Here is a 17,206-nt window from a genome sequence, read left to right as displayed (position 1 = left end):
CATTGTAACCAGTGCGGCTCCAAAACGTGTACTAACCGTTCAACACTGCATTTCAACTTCAAATCCACTTTTCATGCTCTTCAAGAGTTTTCTTTAGATAACCTCACGAATTCTGTCTAACTTCAGCTAATGTTCTTGCCCCTAATACATCTGATGGTCCTGTCCTGATGAAATCTTTGCAGTCATTTTAATTTGCATGTTTTTTCAAACTTCCATGCCTTTGGATGTAGTTGTTTCCTTTGCTCAGAATTTCTTCTCTTTTTTCCTCCATGGTTCTTATCATATTCAAATTGCTGTTAGGACCCGTTCAAACAGTACTTCCATTGTGAGAAACACCCCTGGATACCTCAAAAGGCTTAATACTTCCATTTCTACATAAACGTGTTTGTTACCCATTACAGCACTTCATTCATTTAACAAAATTTTTGATCAAGTGTTATGCAACATGTACACTGTTAGCACTTAGGATACCATGAAAAAACTTAACATTGCCAGGATGTTTTTAATATGTTACTTCCCTATTATTCTGTGGATATCTTGGTGATGGGCTCTATGTTAATTATCTATATATCTTAAGGACCTAATATAATTCCTGTTATTCAATAATGTGCTCAGTAATTACCTGAGTTAAAAATTGATTGAAGAAGTATTTTTTCATATGCTTCTGATTCTGAGCACAGTAATACTATCTGCATCCCTTGGTATCCAATGACTGCCCTCTCAGAGCACTTTGTGTTTCCAAGAGTTTCTAAGATCATTCATTCATGCATTTATTAACTCAGTTTTGAGCACATAATTCAGATATTTTGGGTATCGTTTCTTTTTCTCATAATATCTCTCTTATTTCTTCCCCTCTTGACCACTTCCTAAGGAGTTAGCCATTGTGACCTATTTTTTTTAAGAGGTAAATGAAGTAGAAAGAGGGGGCTAGAAAGAACCTTTTACAGATCACATATTTTCATTGTACTATAGGACTACGAGGAGTGGTGAATCAGAACATATGTCATTCATATTTTCTGTTGGACTAGTTGGGGTTTAAAGAATTCGGAAATTTTAGATTTCAGGAGATTTTACATGCTGCTTAATTCCACATCCTACCACGACCTTCTAGTTTATCTCTGATAAAGCTTTCAGGCTCTCTTTGAATTCTCCAATAAGTGAGGCTGCACCACGTTTCATGTTTTAAAGTCGTTTTTGTCATGGTTGTTCTTATACTGATCCAGCTTGACCTTTTATAACTTCATGGTGCCAGAAAGCCATTGCAGTAAGTAATAATTAACATGTAACAAGTTGCAAACTATTTTAGGAAAATAAAAACTCTTATCTTAGAACAAGGTTGTTGAGGTAAACTTAAAAGTCAGTGTGCCAGTGTCCAGGATGAATTCTCACCCTATTTTTGCTTCTACGTGACCCTTTGTAAAGGGTGGGGGATAATAGCCCTTAAAGCAATTAGGGACTCTCTGCAACTTTCTGCTCTGCTCCACCACTGGAAGCTCTAACTCACCCCCTCTGGGTAACTAACTTGCCTGTTGGATCTTGGCCATTGACACGTTTTACTTTCCTAGTTTGTGTCAGTTAATCAACACTTACAGAGTGCCTGCTGGGACAGAACTCTGTGCTAGGCTCCACAGAAACATTCACCAGCAGTGGCCATAGTAGTCATGGCTCGTTTTTTCTAGAAACTTTAAAAGGCAGCACTCAATTTCTCATTCTTAGCCTTCTTTCTATGGACTTGGTAGTGCATCCTACTGAGGACAGCAAAATAGCTCTTCCAGAAATCTCCAGGGATTCGGTTGCAATTAATTTTCTTAAATATTTTTAGAGCTACAACCACACTGTTATTTCCCTTATTTGTCATATATATATATATATATATATATATATATATATATATATATATGACTGGATGTTCTGACTCTGTAGAGAAAGAGCCAGGTGTCTGAGCATGTTTGACTCAGATACTGAATTTGTTACTCAGCAGGGATCATATCTGTGTTGGAGTCCTTAAGCCATGGCCCATGGATTCATAGTATGTCTACAAATGGGATACATGCTTTAAACCTCCTCCCAATTACGTGAAAATGTATGCCTATGCTAAATTTTCAGGAGCGTGGGGGTTCATCACTTGCATCAGAAAATAAACGCTATGTAATATGAGTTTACACAAAACCATGAGAAACAGGTGAACATGAGAAGCGCCTACTCCATTTCCAGCCATTGTCGTATTCAAATAACTAGTTTTCTTCTGTGGTGGCTTTATCTTTTCGCTCTGTGCTTAACATGCAGAACAGCAAGACAAAACAAAGTGAAAACAGAACATAAACAACAAAACTTTCTGTAGAATTGTTTATTTACAGTTCTGAGTATATGGGAAAAGTTTAAAAAAAAGAGCTATTGAGATTTTCCAAACATAAGTAAAATATTAAGTTGAGATTAACTTCAGGGTCACTATAGATTCAGGAGTTAACTTCAGGGTCACTATGAGAGGTCAAGTAGTGCCCTATTGGCATTATTTACCAACTGAATATAAATACAGGTCTTTAAATGAAACAATAGCAGAAATGAAATAAAAATATAGAATTGTGGTTAAAGATAGTAACTAAATGGGACAAGTATCAAAGCTTTGTTTCACAGATTTTTTTTTTTAAATCCCTCTGTTCCTTTATTTCTGGGGCCTGTCAGTTGCTCTAGGGAGAGAAAGGGTTTGCTGCTATGAGTTTTCACTAGGAAAGAAAGAGAGAGAGAAAGGCAGTTAAAATGCTTTCGAGTTCAACAAATGTGTCCTGAGAGCCAAATGGAACAGGGTGAAATCCTAGCTAAAACCCGTGGGGAATAATTTGTTGCTAGCAGCATCTGGAAAAGACGTGTGGCAACGGCTGCAGTTTTGTTTAGAGAACAAATGGAGGAAAAAAGGGCTTTAAAAAGGTAGGTTTGAAGGGGAGGGAGAAAATGACGGAGGCCTCGAATGAGTTTGGGGATTTGGGAAGGAGATTTAATAGACTGAATAGCAGGTCACAGCTAAAGAAGTGAAAACCTGGGCGAGAGGCATCAGTAAGAACGCACGGTGTTAGTGCACGGACTGCGAACCTAAAGCAAATTCAAATTAAATAGTTTATTATTCCTACGGCTGCTTCTACCACTAATAATGTGCTTTCCTTCAAGAACTGGGTATTTTGAAAATCCATATTAATCATCGAGACCAGCGCTTGCGCTTATCCCGTGGGCGGCCGATTGTGGAAGTCACTTTCATTCTCGCCCGGCTGCTGCTTTCCAGGAGGTGGTGGAGGCTGCGGCAGCCGCGCAGGGCTGGCCCCGGCTGCAGGGGGCCGTGGCCGGTGGCTGGACCCTGACTGCTCCGGGTCATCCCGGGCGAGTCCGCTCTCATGTAGACTGCTCACTTACCTGCCCTCGGCTTTTCTAGGACCCACATTTCAATTACAGGAAAGGGGGAGCCTAAAAGGTATAAATAGAAACAGAGAATGCTCTGTCTTCAATGGTCTGTGCTTGCCATCCTAACTTTGTGTGTTTTCCCGCTGCCATAGCTCTTCAGTGTCTGAAAGGATGGAGAAGATCGGGATCCGTGGCCAAGGTGTGGTCCCAAGGCCCCTGTGGCCTCATCTCCATTGTCCAGCTGAGGCCAAGGGCTTCCCAGGCTGCTCAGGCGTGGCACTGGCTCTTTAGGTCAATTCTCTGAGAATAATTATTTTACTCAACTTGGGAGGCTCTCACTTTCCTTCTAGTTTATGGGGGCAAATAGTGGTAAATAGTGAGGGGAAATTAGGACAGATCCACAGTTCACTTTTGGGTCCTTGTACCTCCCTTTTCAACTCTCCCTAATTGTGGAGCACTTGGGTAGTTCTCCCCTCAGATGCATCTTAGGTTTACTGCTAAGGGACTCCCCAGGATGCTTTCCTGAGCAGGAACTAGGCTGGTGCTAGCCTTCCTGTGAATATTTATCTATTACAGGAGATTCAGCCTCAAAGGATAGCTATCAATTATTGAGAAGGAAATATAGCATAGGGTTTCCTCCCTGCATGGACTTTGGGGTTGAAGGATCTAGGCATGAATGTGGCTCCCCTACTTGCTAGCTGGAAGACTTCAGGCAAATCATGAAACCTCTCAGTCCTTCAGATCCCTTATCTGTAAAATGGGTTATTGCAGAGAATCAGAGATAATATAGAGAGAGTGCAGACTAGAGATAGAATCATGTCTCACTACATGTGTATTTCATGAAATATCACTACATTGCCATTTCTACTAAATATCACAACATTGCCATTTCATTGTGTTCCATGTATTGTGTAACATGTATACACAGTTCCTTTTATAACAATGTCACATGATATGATTTCGCTTATGATTGGGCTTACACATTAGTAAGAGGCAGAGCTCATATCTGAATGTCAGTTTTCAGGCTTCTTGCTTTCCTCACTATGCAAGTATTTTAGTTACAAAAAAAAATTCTAAGATTAAAAGTCTGTCATGATGACAGATGACAAAAGATATTTTAGATGTCTAATAATATTTTAGATAGCTGATAATAACATTTTTTCTTTTTATTTATCTCTTTTTATTACTTACTCTGGTGCCAGGTATTATGTGAAACCATCAGTATTTCATTTTATTGTAAACAGAACCTTACAAGGCATCTTTGATTATTATTCCCATTTGACAGATAAAGTGACTAAAGTTTAATGAGGTTTTTAAAAACCTACGGTTACTGAGCTAGTAAGTAATAATGAGGGAATTCACAGCTCTGTTCAAATCTCACGTTCTTACCCAAGTGTCTCCTGTAGAAAATGGTGACCTCTGCATGCTCAAGAGAAAATGATTGAAAGGAAATAATATTAAATGGCAGTTTGGATTATTGATTATTAAAGAAACTCAGAAGTTCTTGGGCAATGACATTTAATAAAACAATTTGATAAAACTTTGGTGTTGAATAAAAAGGAGAGCATAGGAAGTTCAGATTAAGGCTTTTTTTCCTAATCTTCTGAAGCACCATTATCATCATCCTAATCTTCTGGAACATCTCTGGAGGCATCATCATCTTCACAATAAGTTAATGAGCATTGCCCTTTATATATTTTAAAATAGCTTCATGTACAATAACTAATTTCTCCTTCACTACATTATCTTTGAGGCAGAGTATTATTCCTACTTGAGAACTGAGGAAATGGAGACAGAGAAAGGGTAAAGGACTTGTCAAAGCTATTAAAGACATGATCCACATCTCTTGATGACTCACTCCATTCTCTTAACACTTCTCATAGTCCACTTCTGAGAAATATACCCCCGAATTGAGCATTTCTCTCCTGTATTTCCCCATCAATAACATCCAATTATCGGCTGGGACTTAAAGTGTGTATATGGATGTGAAAGGCAAACAATGTGGTAGAAAAATAATGATAAAAATCTATTTTAATTATTCTCCTTTTTTATTTTAATGCTTTCATTTAGCAAACATGCTGTAGGCAATTGCTCTGTACTAGGCAGAGCTTAGTTGCGGAAATGAATACATATGATAGCATGGTCTCTAATCTCAAGGATTTAAAAGTCCACTTGAAAAATTGATACAGGTATAAATCACAGTGACACAACACAGTAATACAGTTGTAAAGCAGGGCTTGGAAACACTAGGGATGAAAAATAGAGTCTGTCTTAGAAATCTAGGGAGACTTCAGAGAGGAGAGGGTATTGTATTGTATTTGGGATTCGGGATTACCAGTAATTTACCATGCAGAGAATGGATATGGAGAAATGTAGTTAGTATTAATAGTGTGTGCAAAGGAAGACCCATGTGCATGACCATTACTCAAGTCATCTTTCTTGATTAGAAATTGCTCAGTGTTGTTAGTGCCTGGATCCATGTGACCACAATCAGCCTTACTTGGTTCCTCCAGGTAAAGATTTTTGGGAAGAGTACAGGCTGAAAATGGAGAGAATTCTCAGTTCTGTATTTCTGACTTGGCACTAATTAGCCATGTGGCCTTAGGGGAGTCATTTTACTTCTTAAGACCTAAGTTTTCTTATTTGTTAAAAAAAAAAAAAAAGACAGAGAGAGAGAGAGTTGGTATAATGTCTCCAAAAATATTTAGTATCAGTGCGTAATCTTCCAAACCATGACAGAAGCATTCATTTTTTCCCGCCCAATTCTGTGGGTGAGTCTATGATCATTTGGCCCAGGTGTTTTTGTAATTGTGATAAATTGAACAAATTCTGAATGTTCAGTTGCCTTCAAAACTCATCTTGCCACCTGTGTGGTAGGCTGCCTTTCTAATAGTGGTGGAAGTAACCACCTACCCACTGACCCAGTTCTATTATTGCCTTAGGTATCTCAGACAGGAAATTTTATGAAACTTTAATAGGCCAATGAATTTTTCAGAATAGAGAGGCTACATGCACACACATACTCACACACATGTATATAAACTTAGGAATTAATTTCTCTGCTCTGAAAAGCAAAATGTTAGGAATGTTAGCACCCACAGCAGGTGCTTTCTATGGTGGCACACCTGACTTGTGCCTCAGAATTCCTTGGACTTTGTGGGTTAGCTTTTCTAGCTTGCAATTAAACAATCAAGGGAACAAAGACCTCTTTCAAGTTATCTTGAGAAAAATGAACCAAATTTTAAACACACCTTCATGATCTAGAACTTAGAGTAAGTAAACTATTCAGAAACTGACAAAACTGTTGTAAATGATTGCTCTCTATTTTTCTCTTCCATGTATAATAAGGTCTCTCTTTCTTGTATATTTAACTCTTGTTCTCCCTTTCCTTTTCTATAGTTGCTTTCTTTCTTTTCTCTTTTATTCTTTTGTATAAATGTACACTTTGCATGACTATCAAGATATATGGTTCTAACTCTACTTCAAGATTTGCAGCCTCAACTCCTACCACCTGCTGTCCATTCTCAAGTCTCATAATTCAATTTTATGAGAAATTGTCCCACGACATATTTGATGTTGCACACCATCTTGCATATGCCTTTATAAAAAGTCTACTAGGGTACATGTCAATTCCTGTCTCCAGAGCCAATCACTGTGATATAATTTATGAAGTTATACATCTTGATGTCCCATGGAAGAATGAATTGGCCTATGGTAAGAATGATCAGGATATGACACAAAACTACTTGGAAACTTGCAAAGTCCCTGACGTAGAAAGCCACCCATGACAAGTGAAGAAGATAAAGAGCCCCTAGTGGTTGGGACAAATGAGGAACTAAGAAAAAAGTGCTCTAGAAAAAAAGTCAAGCTATACTGACTTATTTCAATAAGAAAGCCTCATGGGAAATAGTAGCTGTTATTGGATAACTCACTGATTAATTTTATGGCAATCACTGTGATTCTCCAGGTCCTGTTTGTCTTTGCCCTAGCAACAGTAAAATAAGTGATAAATTTTATTTATTTATTTATTTAGCAATTATTTTTGAGCTTTTAATCCATACCAACCATAGGTTTTACCATTACAGCATGCTTATTATTTGAAGTGGTTTTGAAATAACAACAAAACCTCTAGATGAATGTTAAGAATATTAATTACTTTAGAGTGATATTATGATTGCTGAAAGCCACAAGGAAGAAAGAGGCTTGCCTCGAACCAAATAACCTGACTTCCTTTCCTCATTCTTTCTTCTGTCTTCCCCTCCACATTTGCACCATGACCAGTGCTGCTATCACTCCTAGTCTCTGCAAGATTACTGAGAAAGATACATGCACAGAAGAGGAAACATAAAACCAAATAAATGTATATTACTATCTGGGGTTTGAGTTTTCATTGTTTACTCAACAGGACCCCCTATTTGGTTAGAGATAGATGTAGACTTCATTACCTACATCTAAGCAAGCTTAAAAGTCTGTACTTCATAATCAAATCCAGAACCGAGACTTACATTTGAAATTGTACCGCTACAATTGAGAAAACTAACATGTAGTTCATACTAATAGGTAAAGGAAAAAGCCAGAAAATGAGAGTTTATTACAGTAGCTATATTAGACTGGCCCAGACCACCCAGCAGGCTTTTTAGAAGAAAGATTCATTATTTTCCAATGAGTAGATATGGTAGACTTTCAAGGGAAAGGACCCTTGAGCAAGACCCTGAAGAATGGCAAAAATTGGACAAGCAGAGAAAAGAGCATAGAAAATCCTAAGCAAACATAACACTGAGGGAAAGGCACAGAGTAGCCACAGCCCTGGAGAATTTACAGGACACAGAAAAGAGTTGAGTTGGGCTAGAGCTAAGAGTACATGGAGGGTGAAGTAAGAACAAAGGTAAAAGAAGCTCTTGACATTTTTGAGGCAGAAGGAACAACACTATTAAAGTTCCCCATCAGGAAGATTAATATGGGAGCAAAGCATTAGATACATATAACTGAGCAGTGACTGGAAGTAGAGACACCAGTCAGGAAACCACTGAAAGGATACAGGTAAAAAAGAAGTAATGAATCCTACTCAGGCAGTTAAAATGAAAAGCAGACATTGGATGGGAGGTATTTTATGAAGGCTGATACTATTGAATTGGAAACAAAGTCAATGTTGTGGACAAGAAAAGGGAAAAAAATATTTTAAAAAATATTCAAAGAAGAGAGTTTAAATCTGAGATCCTGGGAAGAGCGTGGCATCATTACTTGGAAATAGAATGACCAAGGAAGAAAGAGTTTTCAGGTAAAATTATATATTCACTTTTAAATGTAATGAATTGGAGAAGTCTGTAGATCACCCCAGATAAGAGTTCTTGCAGAATATTAGAAATGTAGAAATATAGTTTCAGAGAGAGCTTAGCGTTGCAATATTTCTCATAGAGGTAATTTTTAAATTTATAAGACTGGATTATACTTTTTATAGAGTCAGGGCAGAAGGACCAAAAACTGTGGAGGAAGCGGATCTTTTGGCAACACATATATTAAAGTATAGAAAGAAAAAGAGAAGAAAAAGAAAAAGCCAGAAAGAAGAAAGTATAACATCAGAGAGAAAAATGTTTTAAAAAGTAAGTTGGTAGGTACTGAAGGACACAGAAAAATTTAGAATGTTGGAGAATCAGAGAAAATAAGAAATATACATATATATGTAATAAATATTTAATATATCAGTTTGTTATTTTATTTTGAATTACTCTCTCTCTCTCCCCCCCCCCATATATATATACACATATATATATGTATATACACTAAAAACCCAGAATGCTGACTAATGGGGTTAATTGACCTCCGTGTTGGTCTCCTGTAGATACAGCCTGAAGTACAGCCACAGGCTGTATCTACAGGAGACCAACACGGAGGTCAATTATCCCCCTTAGTCAAAACTCTGAGTTCTAAGTGTATATAAAAAAATCCGTTAAGTGTTTTTGAGATAAAATAACAAGTTAATTTATTAAATATTTATTTTTTCTCATTTAAAAAGATGTTGCCTTTATTTTAGCATACTTACTGGTATTTAACAGCTAGTTCTAACTAAATTCCGGCAATAGCAAAGCATTGATTGAAGAGTGAGGGTGATGATGATGATGGTGGATCATTGCTAGAATTATAGGAGCATCTACCATACTTCTACCATGCTTTATGAGATGATGTTATTTTCAACTCCTACTTGGAGAAGAGAAAGGATGCTGTGCTTTTTCCAGAAAGCTTGTATTTGGTAGGGCCATTTCCCTTTGAGCTCATTAGCCTTCAACAAGCATGCCATTATAGCAGTACTATTTAGCACTTCCCATCCTCAAAGTACTTGGCAAATATTAACTAATTAGTTCTTCAAACACTCATGAGAGTTTTCTAAGTATGTATTATTGTTCTTGTTACCTTGTCACAACTGGAGGCCAGCCATCTACATAAATTTTCCAAGGAAGTAGAGGGCATTATTGAAAGAGCCAAGACTCTAACTTAGAAATATTTAAGTTTTGGTGTTGTCATTTGGCTCCAGGCCCATGTGTCTCCCTTTCTATGGAAGACATTTACAGTGAAGCAACTGGTCATGTGAATCTTAAAGTATATCTGAAACGTAACAGTATAACCTTGATTTGTTTCATAAGACTAACACAGCATTCCTCCATTCTCCCTCCTGTATTACTAACACACAAGGTGAAAATTATATTTACATATTACTGACTGGGTCTTGTCTCCTCCACTTTTTACCCCAGTTTTGATTCAGTAAAGGATTCAACGAAGGAAGAGTTTATAATGAAAGATACTGTAGCTCTCATTCCTAATAACCCTTCTTCACTTTCAACTCTAAGATATAATATTATACATAAGCATTCATGTAATTTTATATAACATTCAAAGTGCCTTCTTTCATATTTCTGATCAAAATTAACTTTCTTTATAAACCTTATAAAACTGGGAGCTTCTCTCCCAGTTTTATTGTTGTGTATCCCAGTTTTATGTCAACATCAATAGAAGTAAAACAAAATTGTTTATATTCTTTTTTTGGGGGGAGTGGGGTGTGGACAGAGTCTCGTACTGTCACCAGGCTGGAGTGCAGTGGCGCAATCTCCGCTCACCGCAACCTCTGCCTCCCGGGTTCAAGTGATTCTCCTGCCTCAGCCTCCTGAGTAGCTGGGACTACAGGAGGCTGCCACCATGCCTGGCTAATTTTTGTATTTTTAGTAAAGATAGGGTTTCGCCATGTTGGCCAGGATGGTATTAATCTTCTGACCTCGTGATCCACCCACCTTTCCCCCTCCAAAGTGCTGGGATTACACGCGTGAGCCACCATGTCCTGCCCAGTTTATATTCTCAGCATGTCATCTCCATGTATTTTTTCTCTGCCAATGGTGTTGTCTCTCTCCTGGTTGCCTGAGCCCCAGACTTTGGGTCTGCTACTTCTTGTATTTCTCTTTAAGCTCCCACAAAACGATAAATAATATAGAATCTTTTCATCATACCCTGGTGGAAAGTACCATTTTTTTTCTTTTTTATTTTCATGGCCACCCACTCAATACAAGCACATTGTAACAGGTTCCTGGTTTGCATTGAAAATACTTGAAAATATTTAGGTGAGCATGTCTTATATTTCACTCAATGGGAATAATCCTGTGTTATTCTAGTGGACACAGGTGGAGGTAAGGCAGAAGAAGGGAGGAACTGACTGACTTTCTGTAGAAGCTGATAAAACTTAATGGGCTATATCAACTGATTTCTGAAAGCTCCTCACTTTCCAACATCTCTTCCATGCTAAATGGTGTAACCTCAAATATCCAGGTGGGTAGGTTCCCAAGCCAGCCACAAAGAATTCTAACAGTCAGATATAAAATAAAAAGCAAAAAATAAGAACAACAAAATTAACAAAGAAATAAACCAACAAGCCATCACCACAGCCACCAACAACAAAACCATGAAGCCAGAAAAACAGAAGCTACTCTTCCAGAAAATTACCTATGGGTGCGTTTGCAGGACCCAGCTCCTGAGAAATGGGATTCTCCTAAGGTAGAGAGGGATGACAATAATGTATCCAGTCCTTGTGGGTGTGAGTGGGTAGCTTTTTATGTGAGTGGGTAGCTTTTTTTCTAGCATAATTTCTACCCTATTTATTATTTTCAGTGTTTTACTTTCTGGTTTCTATTGTTTGGGTTTTTTGCTTTGTTTTATCCTGGGTTTTTGTTATTTGTTCGTTTAAACTGGATTTCAACTATGGCTTTGTATTTTCATCCCTAAAGAATCTTATTCCACTGTGAGGCCACTGGTAGAGCAGTCTGCCTAAGGTAACTGAATCTTAGTTGATTGAAGATCCCATTGGGATTGAGGATTAGTGCTTGTAAAATCAATTCACATCTCTGCAGAACTAGAGAAAGTGTCTGAGTTGGACCAGCTGTGTGCTCATGCCAGAACACTATTTTCTTTTTTCTTTTATTTCTACATTTCTTTTCTTTTGTCAGCTTCTTGTTTATTGGCATTTTGTGGAGAAACAACACCAAGCAGAAAACGACAGTTATTTGGGCAATTTGATTACGTTGGTTGCTTTCTTGTTAATCAGCTGGTTATGTGTGTTTTCATAAGCATTCATTGTATTGCCTGCTCTCTGATATAGCTTTGTTCTACATTGTTAGTCCTATGTCAGCTATTGGAGTATATGTTCCTCAAGGAATGACAAGCTATTGCAGAATTTAGCATAACATTCACACTAAATGGACCTGCACAACACTGTAGATTAGCAATAAATTCTTATGAGATGAATAAGTGATATTGTAGAGAAATCTATTATGTAAGCCTCAATCTTTGCTTATTTCTTTCCCTATGAATTATAACAAAGGTAACATACAGAAAAAGTACTTATATTTAGGGAACTTGGGGGAGAAGGCTAATATATATATGAGTTAGAATATATCAAATAACATCTAGAAAATATCTTGATTGTGTACAATGAAATACATGTCGGTGTAGTTAATGAATGTGATACAGAAAAGGTCAGTGTGTGTTGTTTTAATGAAAAGAATATGAAAGGATAAGAATAAAAGACATAATCCAGGAAATTAAAATAAAAATCAATTTCTTCTTTCCCCTTCAAGACTGTTATTTCATCTCTTATAATATCCTGTATTTATTCACATTAATCAGCCCCATATCTTCATAGATATCCTATGGTATTGCTATTAGAGGTAGATATGTGTGCTTATAAATAGATTGCAAATTATGTTCATTCCTTTAATATTAATCTAGAAGCAAAGAGGGCTGTTGTTATTGTGCGTTATTATTCCTGCACAAGAGATGACAGGAGAGGCAGAAACGATCTGGAGCTCGGTCTGAATTGCAGTTTTAAGCACATCTGATGTAGTGCATGTCTGGAGGTGGCATTTCTAACCTTTTTATCAACTGGGTTCCATGGATCAGAATAAATGATAACAATAGCTCACCGCCTTCTGCTGGACAGATTCGCTACTTGAAAAATGATCAGGGCCCTATTAAGAGAAGCCACACCGCCCTAATGGGGAGCAGATCACAGGCCAGGTCTCCTTGTGCCTGTCTCTCTCTGCGTGAGGGGACATGACCTTGCCTGTCTTTTTCCCTGGGATCAGTTGAATGATAGACTTCTTTTTTTTCTCTGAATTGTTACAGCAAGAGGAGAGGAAATATTGCAGATTTTTTTCTTTTTTCTTTTTCTTCAGAAAAGAGACATGGCCCATTTTAACATCCCCATTATCTATGTGTCTGTCCACAAAAGCTCTATTTGAAAAAACGCTATGGTTTCACAATGATGACAAGCCCTTTCCAATTCTACTTTCCCTATCCACAATATACCTGGGGCTCCATTTTCATACTTGGAAGGGAAATGCATTTACTAACTGCCCCCAAACCTTCCCTACACTGACCCACCCCTCAGATTTTGCTCTGGTCTTCCCTTTCATAAATCATATCCTCTCCTTCCTTTTATGTCTACATATTGTTGTTCTCCTTCAAGACATAATTCAAATTCTACATTCTCTCTGAAGCAATCCTTGCCCATTCTAACTCACAATACTATCTTCTTATTTTGAACTAACTATATATGATTCTTGAGACCCAGTGTAGAAACTGAAACTTATTATCCCGTGTTCATTTATTTATGTTGCAAGACTTGATCTTGTTATATTCTATTTTATTTTCACCCTTCATTCCTTGTGCCCTCTTTCATGTTCCTCATAATTACCCAACTTCATGTGTTTCATATATAACCTTAAAAATGTATGCGTATTTATCTGTTAACTTTTTGGAATTTTATTTCGTAAGAATATGAATCTTTAAAAATTATATTAATTGTATTATACAATATTCCTCTCCTTTCTTACATACATAGTATGCTGCATGAAATCATTAGAAAATAATATATTATAGGTAGATAGATTGAGTGATTGATAGATAAGTAGCAGATAGCAGAAAGTAGAGGGTGGACAGATAAATCATGGAAAATCTCAGACTCATTTTCAAAGCTCCAGTGGAACACGTGGGAGAAGAAAGCAATCGAACCCACCTCTCTTCTTCACTGTGTGGTCCTCATTTTGAACTTCAAACAAAGAAACAAATAAAAAACAAATAGAGAATCCTTGGCCTGGAAAGCTCAGTGTTTCAAGAAAAGTTACATGACTCAACAGTGAATGAACAAATGAATGATGCTTTCGGTCCATTCTTACTAAAATATAACAACCACTGGGCCATCTCAGAGATAACTGTTCTCACCTAGGTTTTTGAGCAAGTCGATGTGTGTTTGACCACACTTCAGGTATACATGTGAATGCCCATAACTGACCCTTCCTTTATCCAAGGCTGAAATAAAGGTTAGAATTCTGAGATTTTCAAATATGGACATTACTTTCACTTAGACTGAGGCAATGGTTATCTTGTGACTTTTGTGCACCCGAAACACGTTTGCCTTTGTGGGCCTCTTCTTCCTTTAAACAAAATAAAAGAAACAAAAAATTTAAAAAGTCAACAAATTAACCGACAATATACATTATACTTTATGATGATCAGCATAAGGATGAATGTAATAATCCAGTTTCAATTCATTATTATACATTAAGTATTGTTGTTATAGTCAGTATTATTCTGATTTTAATATAAATTTATATTAAAATACTTTCCTGATCCCTGAAAATATCATGGGCTCTAGACACTTTGCCTACCATATTAAATGAATTAGCTGGTCTTGAGTGAGGGAAGAAGGTGAATTATCTATTACTCCAAACATCAACAATTCACAGTAATGCTTTAGAGTTTGTAAAACATTTAGGCATTATATTCATTGTTACTTAAAATAACTCTATGTGATATGGAATCATGGCACCATTTTTAGAAATGTGGACACTAAGGTTCTGCCAGTTGTGTTATTGCAATAGAAATGAATAAGCAGCATAATGCTACAAGAACTCATGCCCTAGTTCCTAAAAATTCAGTGCATTTTTTCCCCATTAGAGGATCAGCGTTAACTTCAGAGTTGTTTCTGTTTAATACTTGGCTAACTCATTTTATCACAATTTAAATTAATTAATCACTCCCTTCAATAAGAAACACAGGCTTTGATTCCTCTCTCATTTATGATTTGTCAGATGTGTAAATCTACATGTTTATTAAATAAACATATCATATTGAATAAATGAAGACAAAGATAAAGAGCATTCTTTATGAGACTACCTTTTGTTTTAACAACTGGCACCACCATTCCCTTCATCCCTTACCCCCCCAAAAAAATGGAAGCAAAAAAGCTAAATTTACTTTGAAGAATTTAGTTTTGAAAAATTGTGTGCACCTTAAAGCTTAAAATAGTCATGGGATTTAACTATTAGTGTACTGTGTCTCTGTATACAATTTATTTTTGTAAAATATCTGGACACTGTCAGTTTTGTCCCGCAATGAAGGTAACACAAGTTTCAACATTTTGAGGAGTGTTTGTAAAAGTGAAGGTCTTCCCACTGTTTGAGAGTAGCTCCTTTGTCTTTGTGGGGAAAACTACATGCAGTAGAGTCTCTAGCCTCTGTAATGCACGGCACCCTTCATCTGTCAAGCTCTTTCATTTGAAAATAATGAGCAGCCAAGAGTTTGAAAAACTAAATCTATTAAGAATATTTATGCAGGAGAACTATCACTAAACACCTCCATTCACTCATGTAATGAGATTGGCATCACGATAAAATTCTTGTCTTGTAAGATAATGATCTTATGGCTTTTTCTGGCTCTTAAACCAAAGATAATTGGGTTAATCTCTGCGGGAAGTCCATCTGTTTCCAGTAAACCATTTTAATTGTGGATGACTTTATTTCAGAAACGTGGAAAAGGTCTTGCCACTCGCTTCTTGAGCCTGGGATATTACAAGAAAGAATGTCAAAATTCAAAATGTAGACGCATAGAAAAATGTAGATGCAGTGACATTTTCTATCTGCAAATAGTGTGATATTGGCAATATTTTGTGTTTGTTGGTTGCTTTTCATTAAGGATTTAAACATTAAGTTTTTGACGTTAATACTTGCACGGTGTTACTTAAAAAAAGATAGAGAAAAGTATTAATTTTGCAAAGGTAACATGAGATTGTGCATAGGAAGTTATAAAGCTAAGACCATAAGTGTGTACTCTCAAACCTTCCCTACATAGTGCGACACATGTAGCATTCGGTCATATGTAACAATATATTGTAGTATCTTTTAATTGTTTAATGTGTGAGAATCCAATTTGTCCAACTCCATTTTGCAAGCTCATTGAAGATAAAGGCTAGGTATATGCCTTGTCTTTTACACCAGGCATATGTTAGATGCTTACTACATTTTAAGATATTTAGTTTTTGAACAATGGATTAATTCATATTTGAGTTAGATAAGAACTAATTTTTTAAGAATGCAATGAATTTTACATGGTAAGTTAGAGAAAATTGACAACCGTATTTGCCTAATTTTATGTTTCCTTTCCATATATATTAGAACATTGTTGAATGAATATAGATAGATATAAAACACACACACACCACACATACACACACACACATGCACACACACACATTTTCTCCCTTTCAGACTCTACATCTTGCCTGGTGGATTTGAATCCGAATTCTACCACTTATTAGTGGCAACAATCTGACAGCATTATTTTGATGACCAAAAGACTTCAATGCTGTAGCATACACTGTGTGTGTTTGCCATTGCTGTAGTCATTGTTATCACTCAACAGTTATGACTATAGAGAGCATTTTGTCCTGTGCGCAGACTTCTGGCTCCAGACATGTTGCCAAGAATGCCCCTCCTTCTCTTAGTCTTTGTCTAAATGACAGGAAACCAGATTAAGAAATGTACTTTTGACTCTTGGTTTCCATCACCAGCCCATTCCATTTCCATGAAGCAGCCTCTGCTTCAAACAGTTCTACACCTTACATTTTAGATTTAGGAGAAATTCATTGTTCTCTCCTCCTCATTTTACATTTTGGAAAGTAAAAGCCAATAAAGATGATCTGCATGCTGTCATACTAATGAAAGCTAGGGCTTTCACAGAAAGAAGATAACAGAGAACACCAGATACAATCTTTGGCTTCCCCCTTTCAGTATATATTTACTGAGCCTCTGCCATATGGCAGGCACTAAGCTGGATGCAAAACTAAAGATGTCTTTGCCATTCTTTGCCACTTATTGTCTGGGGGAAGAAACAGCCAAGACTCAGAATAACACTAATGAAAATACCATTACAACTCTGACCAGGGCTATGAATGAGAATTACTTGGTGCTGAAAGAATGGATCACAGAGGGGTGTAACCTGG

The sequence above is a fragment of the Pan paniscus genome, chromosome 17 (genome assembly GCF_029289425.2).
Source record: "Pan paniscus chromosome 17, NHGRI_mPanPan1-v2.0_pri, whole genome shotgun sequence".
Taxonomy (NCBI): Eukaryota; Metazoa; Chordata; class Mammalia; order Primates; family Hominidae; genus Pan; species Pan paniscus.
Note: the sequence above shows the minus strand (reverse complement) of the source record.